Below are 11,638 nucleotides of genomic sequence, written 5' to 3'. Positions count from 1 at the left end.
CATTTATTATAATTACTGACAAGATAGGACTTCTACCATTTAACTACTTTAGTATGAAAAATGTCTTCCAAAACTTTCAGGGAAAATATTATGAAAAAACTATACTTGGATTTTAATAGTTTTGGCATCAAAAAATGCTTCCTTTTTTTTTCAAGGACTTCTTGAAATATTCTCATTTAACTCATCATTTTTGTTTCTCAGTTTTTCATTGCTGTCTTGTGTTAAATATCTTTTCTGTTGTTTCCTTTAAATTGTCTTGTCATTTACATTGTCCTGTTTATATTATGTACTTACTTATTTTATTTTAACCCCTTAAACATAAACAAACTAAATGTTGAAAATAAAAGTTCAACCGTCCTAACTGAAAGATAGCTGATGCTTGGGGTGAATGAAGTGGGAGAAGAGAGAATTCTGGGAAGCTGTCCTTCTGAGAAAGAAACGGTCAAAATCTAGAACTCGAGAACACGTCACAAGATGACAACAGCAGGCAAACGCTTAACCAGGGACAAAACTACCGAAACTCTGGACAGAACCTCAGCGTTGACCACACCCATCCACTCCCCAACGCAGGGCCGCCTTGGGGCTCTCAGGCCATAGACACAAGGTGGGCATCTGGTTCCCAAGGCTGGCACCGTTCGTGTGAGTTTCCTGAGGGGCTGACGCCCGGGGCTTGCCTGTGGTGGTTGTCACTCCAGAGGGTCTCAGGACCGATCAAGCGCTGCACGGAGCCCTCTCCTCAGACTCCCAGAGAGGTGGCGCACAAAGGGCACAGTTGCCGGTGGGCGCGCATCCAAAGGTTTCCTCTGGGTGCTGCTTCAGCCTCCCTGTTCCCCTGGCGGCAGCTGGAGGAAGCGGGGGCGGCCAAGGTAGAGGAGCGGTCGAGGGGGAGAGGCCGCCTGGCTCTGTGCAGCCGCGCTCACCTCCTGCTCAGGTACCAGTGGCCGCAGGCTCTGGACTGAGAGCTGTCCTCCCTGCGCCGCCCTCTCCCAGAACGCTGGGATCCCCTGCTCTGTACTCGCTGTGATCCCCACTTCTCACAGGGGTGGCGGCGGCCAGAGCAGCAGCTCCAGGACCACACCACCAATTCCAGGACCAAGTCAAGTCCAGCAAGACGCGGACCCTTGACTTCCAGAGCACCAAGAAGCAGAGCTTCAGCAGTAAGAAGGAGGACCCCGCGCTGCTGGTTAGGGACTGGCGGGACCCAGACTTGTGGGTTGTCCTGGAGCAGGGTGGGAGCCCTGGTGGTACTGCAGGTGATTTTTATGAGGAGATGTTTATGGCCTTACAGTCACTTAGAGAAAGATTGGAAAGAGTCTATTTACATAGGATGCAGGAGAGGCTGTTGAAGTACAGACGCAATGCCAGTTCATTAACCTGTGCAGACACAGAGCCCCTGGTAAACTAAAGCCAGGTTGCTCCCAAACAGTGGGAATTCCTAGTCCTTTCCCTTGTTTATAGCTGCAGCACAAACCCCTGGGTTTCCACCTCCTATGAACCAGAATTGGGAAGATTTCTCCCACCATGTGCAATCTCCTGGAAGGAGATTGTTTATTTTCCATGTCTAACATCTGTTGGATGCTTGCAAACTGAGATTTTGTCATTTACTGGTTTCAGTGTACGTGCATGTTTTTCAGATGCCCTAAAATCCATTAAAATTGTGTAAAGTGATTTTATAAGCCAAGGTTATGTGGAATTCTTGATGGATGCCTTAACCATGACCCTCCCCTTATGTTATATTGGTGATTATTTTTACATTCCATTTTTCAGAGATTTTTGTTCACTTAATATCAGTTTGTGGTTTAGTCTATTAAAACAAATTATTGTGGATATATTTCCCATAAATTGGAGATTCACAACATTAATGTACTCAGTAAATCTTTTTTTAAAAAGATTTATTTATTTACTTGAAAGTCAGAGTTATAGAGAGAGAAGGAGAGGTAGAGAGAGTTGTCTCCATCCGCTGGTACACTCCTCAGTTGGCTGCAATGGCCGGAGCTGTGCCCATCCGAAGCCAGGAGCCAGGAGCTTCTTCCAGGTCTCCCATGCAGGTGCAGGGGCCCAAGGACTTGGGCTATCTTCTACTGCTTCCCCAGGCCATAGCAGAGACCTTTATTAGAAGTGCAGTAACCAGGTCTCGAAGCAGCGCCCATATGGGATGCTGGCACTGCAGGCGGCAGCTTTTTTTACCCACTACGCCACAGTCCCGGCCCCATCAGTAAATCTTTACAAGTTGAGAATAAATGAAATATATTCTTGATATTAAGGAAATCCATCTGTCCTTAGCATTGTTTCAAAGGATCACATTTTTACAAACTGCAGATTTTTGCTATTTCTCTGTGATCCTGTAACTATTTTGATGGACTAATTTGCTATTGCAGGAACTTGCTGATGTAGAGGCTCCTCACATCTGGAGTTTGTCACTGTCTTCCTGATACAGATGCTTCCCCTGGAACTCAGTAGTACTGAATTCCATGTAGTGTACGACACTACACTACTGTCACATAGTGTAAATCCACAGAGGCAGTGATTTTTAGTCACATATTGTTAGTTAAATACATGTAGTAAATGTGTGCAGTCTTGAAAACTGCATTTGTAAAATTGTTTTAGGGTGCTTAGCTGACAAATCCTTTAATTTATCATCACTCATTGTTTCAGAATACTTCAGAATCATAGTGCTTTCAATGTAAATCACCCTTAGAAAGTATTTTCCAATTTTTAGTTTCAGTGACATATTTTCTCTTAATTCTCCATGTTTACGTACAGCCTTGGAGTTTGAATTCCATACCAGGCTATGGCAAGTATATCACAGGGGAATCAAGTGGCCTTTGTGCTGCTCAGGTGTCACAGACTAAGGACACCTTAAAAGTTCTCATCTAAGTTGTCAATAGGGACTCTTTGTCATATGACGAAAACTTGGGGACAAAGGGACATCCTTCAAGTCAGCATTATTTGATCTTATACTCATGTAACATAAAACATATAGGTATCTTACTTCAAATTCCTGCATCCCCACAACCAGGTCAGAGATGAGAAGGAAAATCTTGAGCTAAGATATGAGGTAGGGAGAGTGAAAACCTGTACCTGTGTAGACTTTAACCTTTGATAAATACTGTAGCTAGTGAGTGTACCATAGAAGATAAAGTTGAAGTGCTTGTTTCATGAACTGGTGTTTGGCATAGCACTTGAGTTGAAAAGTAGGATGCCCTTATCCCATATCAGAATGTTTATGATGGGCCGGCGCCATGGCTCAATAGGCTAATCCTTCGCCTTGCGGCACTAGCACACCGGATTCTAGTCCCGGTTGTGGCACCGAATTCTGTCCCAGTTGTCCCTCTTCCAGGCCAGCTCTCTGCTGTGGCCAGGGAGTGCAGTGGAGGATGGCCCAAGTGCTTGGGCCCTGCACCCCATGGGAGACCAGGAGAAGCGCCTGGCTCCTGCCTTCAGATCAGTGTGGTGCACTGGCCGCAGTGCGCCAGCCACGGTGGCCATTGGAGGGTGAACCAACGGCAAAGGAAGACCTTTCTCTCTGTCTCTCTCTCACTGTCCACTCTACCTGTCAAAAAAAAAAAAAAAAAGAATGTCTGTGTTTAGCTGCACTGTTAATTCAAGCTTCCTGCTGATGTGCATCCCATGAGGCAGCATGTGACAGCCAACCATGTGGGAGAACTGGACTGAGTTTCAGACTGGTGGCTTGGTTCTGCCCCAGGCCTGGCTGTTGTGGACATTTGGGGAGTGAACCAGTGAGTGAGATCTCTCTCTCTCTTTCTTACTCTTTATGTGTTTCTTAACTGAATAAAATAAACAAATAATGAAAATTAACGTTCCTTCTGGAAATTATTACCCTTTAAGAATATAATTGTTGTTATATAGAAGATACTATCATACCTAAGGAAAATTGGTTTCCTTTTATAAATGAGAGCTTGTGTCATGACTGCCACTGAACCAAATACAAAAAATAATTCACAAATTATTGCTGTCAAAGAAATAAGTAGAAATAATGTTAACCAGTGGTATTTAATTCTAAATTACATAGTGTGATCAACCATAATCATCTTGAAATTTTTATTTGTATTGAGGTTACATATCCTGAGTGTTGTTCAAAAGCATGTATGTTAAATCTCACAAATTGACACTTTCTATTTCCCTTTAAGAGTTTTTTTCTTGATAATTTCTGAAAATTCCTGAAGTCACTCACTTAACACAGCAGAGAGACCGGGTTGTTTTAGTGTGTAAGATTGTCTTCACCTGAAGAGCTCCCACAAATGCTTGGGCACAGTGTTAGCTCTTCAATGACATTCTTAAAAGAATGAATGCATAAACTTACTTTCGAACTCCTGGAACCTGTAGTTAACGTGTAATATATGTGCTATATTTATGTCACTTAGCATACATAACTCATAATTACTGTTGTAAAATTTCCTTTGATCAGAAACAAGTGAACTAAGTATTATCACTTGGTCAGCTTTTACTTCAATGCCATTTAGCTAACTGACTGTGTTTAATACATCTGCCTACAAACATTTGAATAGTGAATGTAGAAGACTACTTTACAGTTTTCACACCCTAAAATCCACATGAGTATAGTTCTTTGCTATTCTGCAACCCAGTCTATAATATGAAAAACTCTGTGGAAATTGATTCCCATTAAGAGAAAAAGCCAGGGCCAGCATTGTGGCATAGCAGGTAAAGCTGTTGCCTGCAATGCCAACATCCAATGTGGGAGCGGGTTTGTGTCCCAGCTGTTCTATTTCTGATGTAGCTCCCTGCTAATGGCTTAGGAAAAGCAGCAGATGGGCCAAGAACTTGGACCCTGCCACTCACATGGAAGACTTGGAAGAAGCTCCTGGCTTCTGGCTTCATCCCAACCATTGTGGATATCTGGGTTGTGAGCCAGCAGATGAAAGGTTTCTCTTTATTAATCTGGCATTGTAACTCTGACTTTCAAAAATGATTAAGTTAATCTTAAAAAATGAAAAAAAAACATTCTAGAAAATAGTTGAATCAATGAAAGATAACAAAGGGTATTTATCTGAACTCTGATATCTGTCATTTGTACTTTTGTAAGTTAATTGTGTAATATCAGGCAACTAAAATCTTCAATTCCATGTGTATCCTAAATAAGAAACAGAAAATAAGTATTGTAAATTGACTTAAAGACAGAGAAGAAACCGTCCTGTAAACAGTTCTTGTAAACAGGATGATATTTACCAAAAATGTTCATGCCATCTAATTTGCTGTCAACCTCACTGTTGTACAAAGGAGCTCAACTGAAGGGGAAAATAACTGTCATACAATGGATTTAGATAACACAGATGAGCAAATGAATATTTTATCAAGTCATTGCTATCTGGGGCAAATATTTACAGCTTAAGAAACCAATTGACAAACCCAAAAGGTTGCCATGCCTCCACCTGCTTCCAGCCAGGGGAACAGGAGAAAGTTATACACATGTGTGCACAGCAGGACACAGACTCATGCTCAGAAAAGACCCAAGAAGTCCCTAATCTTTCACCTCAAGCTGATCTTTAGGATCAAAACAAACAGGATATGAAGGCTAGGGCAGAGTTGTAAGCAGAGTGGCTAGATAATAAAATAGTCCCAACAGACAGCAAAATCTCACAGACCTAGAAATTTCTTTTTCATCTTTCCTCTCTTTTTGAGATTTTCCCCATTTTGTGAGTATACATATCATAAAATCTAATAAACCAGCTTCTGGGGATTAATCTAAAGGAATATAAATGTCAGAGCTAACACATGATAAAAACAAAGCAAAAAGACTTTACATAAATAAATTGTGCAAGATTTACTGTGATTTTGATTGCTCTTATCTGAAAATATGTTAAAACCCACTGAGTTGTGCAGTTTAAACAAATGAATTATATTATATAAATATTGTATAAAATATTGTTTGTATAAATATTATTTGTACAATATTTTATTTTTATTAAGCAAACAGAAACTCAATAGCTACAGGTAGAAAAAAACCAATAATTTCTAGTAATAAGAAAAAATTTGACTTCCTGAATTTCATGGGCTAATTCTCAAAATGCCTAGTTTTTAACAATAACAGAACTCCAAGTCATGCAAAGAATAATAAAGTGTGACCCATTCATAATAAAATTAGTGTAAACTCTCTCTTGGAGATATAACACTGGCTTTTCTAAAGACTTTACATAAATTATCTTATATATGCTCAAAGAGCTAAAGGAAAGCATGGATAAAGAACTTAAGTACAGTTGGGAACCAGGATGTCAACAAATAGAGAGTAGCAATAAAGAGCTAGAAAATATAAAAAAATACATATAGAAATTTTGAATCTGGAGTGAACAGAACCAAAATGAAAACTCACTAAAGGGGTTTTGCTGCATATTGGGGCAGACAGAAATAGGAATGAGTGAATTTGAAGAACTATCAAGTAAAATTATCCCTACTGAGGAGCAGAAATAAAAAAATAAAGATGGAGTAACTATATTGATATCATATAAAGAAGTTTCAGAGAAAATATTGTACATGAAGAATGAAAGTCATTTCATATAGACAAAGGAGTAAATTACAATAAGACATGCATTTGGAGAACCTAATTACCAAGCTTCAAAATACATGAATGTTAACATATGCCAGGAGGAACAGAGAAATCCACAACTACAGCCAGATATTTCAGTTTCGCTCCCTTGATAAACAGATGAAAAGCTGGTAAGCACAGCAGTGTTAACTAGAGTAACAACCAATTTGATGTGGTTAATACTGTAAAGCACCCAGTAACAGGACAGACAAGTGAATGGGTGATTTATTAAAATAGAACATGAACTGTACTTTATAAACAATAAAATCACATAAAACTTGTATAAATGTATACCAATTAGTAGTATACATGAGCACATTTCAAAAGTTCATGGAAAATGTCATAAAAAGATAGGTTTATTTTGCTTCAAAAGTGGAACTGTAATGCACATTTTTCCATAATGTGCATTTTCTCTAAATTTTTTCAAGACTCCTTTATTCCCACCACAAAGATTTTTTTTTAAAAAATCAATACCAAAAAAGTGAGAAATGTGTAAATATTGGAAAGGAAATAAAACATCTCTAAATACAATATGATTCAAAAAGAAATAAAAATGAAATTATTTAAAGCAGTATGGATGTAAATGAGAATGTTGAATTTTGTTAGGTGCAATAAAAGCAGTATTTAGAGATCAATTTCTAAGGCCAAATGCCTATTTCAGAAAGGTGTCAAATCAAATGACCTTGGAGTCTGTTTTATGCAATTAAAAGTGGAAACAAAGTAAGAAAAAAAAGGAAACAATAAAAACTAAAGAAGAAATAACTGAAATTGACAATTTAAACATGGACTAGGTATTCAGGGAAACCAGTACCAGTATACCAAGAAGGAAAGAGCAAAAGGGTGGTAGGAGCTCAGGGCTCCTGAGAGAATTTTTAGCTTTTTTGAGATGTGAGACAAAGTTTTCATCTGTAGGATACTTTGTGATGGCCCAGCACATAGGCTCAAAGTGTGAGGAGGATGGATAAGTTTAGGAAGGAGTAGTGTAATAGTTTTCTTTTCATTATTTTAACTAAAATACCAGAGAGGAGCTTCTTGGAAAGAAAAAAATTTGTTTCTAATTACAGTTTGGAGATGACAGTTCAGGATTGGGCTGCTCCATAGTCCAGTGTCCTGTGGAGGCTGGTAATGGCAGGTGTGGAAGAATGATCATATGGTGATCCAGGAAGCAGAAAGATCAACTAGAACCACTGTCTAAAGGCACACCCCCAGTGACCTAAAGGCCTCTACAAGACCCATCCATCAGATTCCATAATTATATCAAGTAACCACCCTTTCTTTTTTAAATATTTATTTATTTATTTGAAACTCAGAGTTATGCAGAGAGAGGAGAGACAGAGAGAGAGAGAGAGAGAAAGAGAGAGAGAGAGGTCTTCCATCCAATGGTTCATTCCCCAGTAGGCTGCAACCGCCGGAGCTGCGCCGATCAGAAGCCAGGAGCCAGGAGCTTCTTCCAGGTCTCCCACATGGGTGTGCAGGGGCCCAAGGACTTGGGCCATCTTCTACTGCTTTCTCAGGCCATAGCAGAGAGCTGGATTGGAAGTGGAGCAGCCAGGTCTCAAACCGGCACCCATATGGGATGCTGGCACTTCAGGCCAGGGTGTTAACCTGCTGCGCCACAGCGCCACCCTTAATCCAACAACCCTTAAGGTAGACTTCAGAGTATAAACATCTTCATGAGTTTTGGGAAGCCAAGCCCTACTCAACACATAATAAGTAGACAGGAAATGGAATTAAGAAAACAGTCATTCCACTGAGACTAAGAGTTTGTTTGTTTCCAACACTTGTGCATCTGTACTACCTGAAAGACTCCCTAGTAAAAAATAATCGTTGGAGTAGTGGATAGACTGTTTTCCAGCAGTTTAAGAACTGACAATTATGTGTAGATGCTTAGTTAATGTTGTACTTAAATGTGTACTTAATTGTGTGATTTTTTTCCCAAAGGGAATTAGTCCATTTAAAAATATTTTTAATGTATTCTACAGGGAAGGGGAGAGAGAGAGTAAGAGAGAGAGAGAAAAATCTTACATCTGCTGGTTTGCTCCCTAAATGACCACAACAGCCAGGACTGGGCCAGGCTAACATCAGGAGCCAAGAACACAATCTGTGTCTCCAACCAGGGACCCAAGTGCTTAAGCCATTGTCCACTGCTCTCCCAAGTATGTTAGCCGGAAGCTTGATGAGAACAGAGCAGCTGGGACTCAAAACAGCAATCCAATATGGAATGTCCACATCTCAAGTGGTAGGTTAACCTGCTATACCACAATGCTGGAATAAATTAGTCCATTTTTATAAAACAAGTCTAGAAAAGGTACTGAGTTGTATTTCTTGGGAGCAGGAAGGTTAAAAGGAACTTGGGGTAGACTGTATAGAGAGGAACTATACACATTTACAGTTAGATGTGGAACATAAAATTTTCCTTGGAGAATGAGGATATTAAGACAAAAGATTATGGGGCTAGTGTTGTAGTACAGCGTGTTAAGCCACAGATTACTGTTTTCAGTTTCTTGAATAGTTCATATCATTGTGATACTGAGGACATAGAATAGGAGGATTAAGACTGGAATGTCAGACTACATTTGTTTAGAAGGCAGAGGTGTTTCTTATGATAAATTCTAGGGTGTGACAATGACTCAGAATGGAGTTAATGGACTTTAAGGTGAGAAGGGATCAACAACGAGAAGCAAAGATTTTTTTAAATTATTTATTTGAAAGGCAGAGTGACAGAGAGAAAGAGATTTTACATTTGTTGGTTTACTCCCTTAACCTTGAGATGGTTGGAACTGGGCCAGGCTGAAGCCAGGAGTCAGGCAGTCTGAGTTTCCCACATCAGTGGCATGGGCTCGAGTACTTGGGCCATCATTCGCTGCACTAGCAAGGAGACATATTGGAAGCAGAGCAGCTAGGGCTCAAAGTGGGGCTCTGATATAAGATGTGGGTGGCAGCTTAACCCTCAGCAACACAAAACCAGTCAAAGAAGCCAGGTTATTGGAAGCTCTACACTCCTGGATTTGGGATTAAAACTACTCATCCTACTTCACACTCTACCCCAGGTCCCATAATACCTCTTTCCCCTCTCTAGTTCTGTACAGAATAAGCATTTTCCCAGTGTAAACTTCAATCAATGGCACCAGTGTGAAAATGAAGGCAGAATTGGGACAGTGATATGAGAGAGAGAGAGAGAGACAGTGAGAGAGAGAGAGAGAGAGAGAGAGAGAGAGAGAGAGAAATTGTAGTAGACAGCTGTTTTAATTTCCTTTAAAATTTTAATTCACTTTTTGGATTGTGTCCCTTGTACTCTGGAGAACTCACTCTATTTTCAGTTTCCATTCAGGTGCAAGCTGAGTTGTCTTTCACTAAAAGTCCCTTTTAAAGTAAGGGATGTAACTGAGACTTGACTGCAAAGATCATTCTATGTTTTGCACTACAGTAATTGGTGAAGAATAGACACGTGACTCAGTTAGACATGACAAATATCAGTGGGAACTTTTATGATAGTAGTGGGAGAGAAAATACATTTTTAACTGCACTTGAGGGGTAGAGGTGGCAATTTCAGACTTGCAAGACACAAAAACTTGCAATAAATCTAAGCCAGAATATAGAGACCAGAGAAGCATAGAAAATAAATTCTGATGGCATCATTTGAGTCTCCTTGTGAACTCTGTTGCCTGAAGGTCTTTAGTTAACTTTATCCCAAGACATCTTTAGAAACTGAGATACTTCTATTCCTTTTGCTTAACTCAGTTCCATTATATTTCATTTCATCTAAGTCATTCTCCCAAAATTAAAGTGCTTCTCCATTTATAGCTTCTTCTCAATGTTACTCCACCAGATACACAGAATTTTTCCTGTCCTTCATGTTGCCCTTCTGTGTAAGTAGATAAAGAACTTGAATGCATTATAAATACAAAAAAGGATAATATAGATAAAAGTAGAAATTTGTTTCACAACATGTAAAGGCAACAAGTATTAAATGTAAAATGTAATTCAATATCCTAAGTTAAATTGATTTTAATGACCCCCCCATGTCAAAAGATAGAAAGATAGCAAAAAATAGTCCTTACCCATGGATTTTGCCTAATAAGCATTACTCACTGTGAAACATAGATGCCAAGATTGGACAAAGCAGTGCTTTGATGGAGCTCTGTGATTAAATATCAGTTATCTCAGAAAACATCATTTCATCCCTTTAGGGAATCCTGACAACTTGTAGAATATTTTGACTCTGGACACAGCTGCTCTAGGGACCCATATTCACATCCATTCTCACATCTTTGGAGATTTGTTACACTGTTTGATGATGATGTGATTTCAGTAATATTCCACTGTAGTGTCACTGTTGATGCACCTCATTTTGAATAGATCATTTCATAGTGGATCTGTGAATGTAAATTCTCTGACTCCCTCACCCATTGCTTCTATAACTTTAAGCATGTGCACACCAGTTATGACTGGTTATGTTTCCTTTGGTCAATCACTTCATCACTTTATGTCATCACTTTGTGCCATCAGATATTCCTTGTCATGAATTCATTAGGCATTGCGTACATGGGAAGGATCCCAGAAAGGGAGTTATGAACTCTGAGATTTTTTATTGGCATTTTTAAAAATTGGTAGACTTTTTTTCTATTGTTCAGTCTGTGAGAATCAAATTTCAAGTGATAAGTGTACTGGATTACATTTAAATAGATATATAAATATGTGTGTATATATATACATTAAACCATGTACACTGCAAGATGATCTTCTCTATACAACACTCTATATCCATGGTAGCTGAAAATTACTTCTTCAGGTCTGTGTTCTGGGAGCTAGGGCAGAGTACAGATGCTATGGAGCCAGGATGAGCCATTCTGTAAATAATTTCTCTGTACCTCTAAGTCTGAAGACTGACAGTGGCATTCCAGAGAGTTCAAGGAGCTACTTTCTCTCTATCATTTAGGATGGACCCTCACCTCTCTACTTCCTCACCTACTCCTTCTTTCAATGCTGAAACAAATTTGATTTATCTGTTTTTTTCTATCTAGCCACTTTTCTCTCAACAATTAAACAGATATTACTTTGATAAAATTGACACAG

The 11,638-nt window shown here is 39.4% G+C and overlaps 1 protein-coding gene across 19 annotated transcripts in view; it reads left to right on the top strand.

Annotated features, from left to right (window-relative positions):
- The first annotated feature begins 447 nt into the window (after nt 1-447).
- Nucleotides 448-11,638, top strand: part of LOC100345762 (spermatogenesis-associated protein 31A3) — a 34,546-nt gene continuing 23,355 nt past the window's right edge. For 9 of the 19 annotated variants that reach the window (XM_070050548.1, XM_070050555.1, XM_070050545.1 and 6 more), the window contains exons 1-2: nt 448-604; nt 1,041-1,157. The gene's annotated coding sequence lies outside the window, so the exon portion shown is untranslated. Of the gene's footprint in view, nt 640-1,040; nt 1,254-11,638 lie in introns of all 19 variants that reach the window. The other 10 variants (XM_070050546.1, XM_070050554.1, XM_070050542.1 and 7 more) reach the window with 5 other exon arrangements.

Source organism: Oryctolagus cuniculus, chromosome 10, assembly GCF_964237555.1.
Source record: "Oryctolagus cuniculus chromosome 10, mOryCun1.1, whole genome shotgun sequence".
NCBI lineage: Eukaryota > Metazoa > Chordata > Mammalia > Lagomorpha > Leporidae > Oryctolagus > Oryctolagus cuniculus.
The sequence above is the reverse complement of the archived record's forward strand: the minus strand, read 5'-3'. Positions and strand labels throughout refer to the sequence as shown.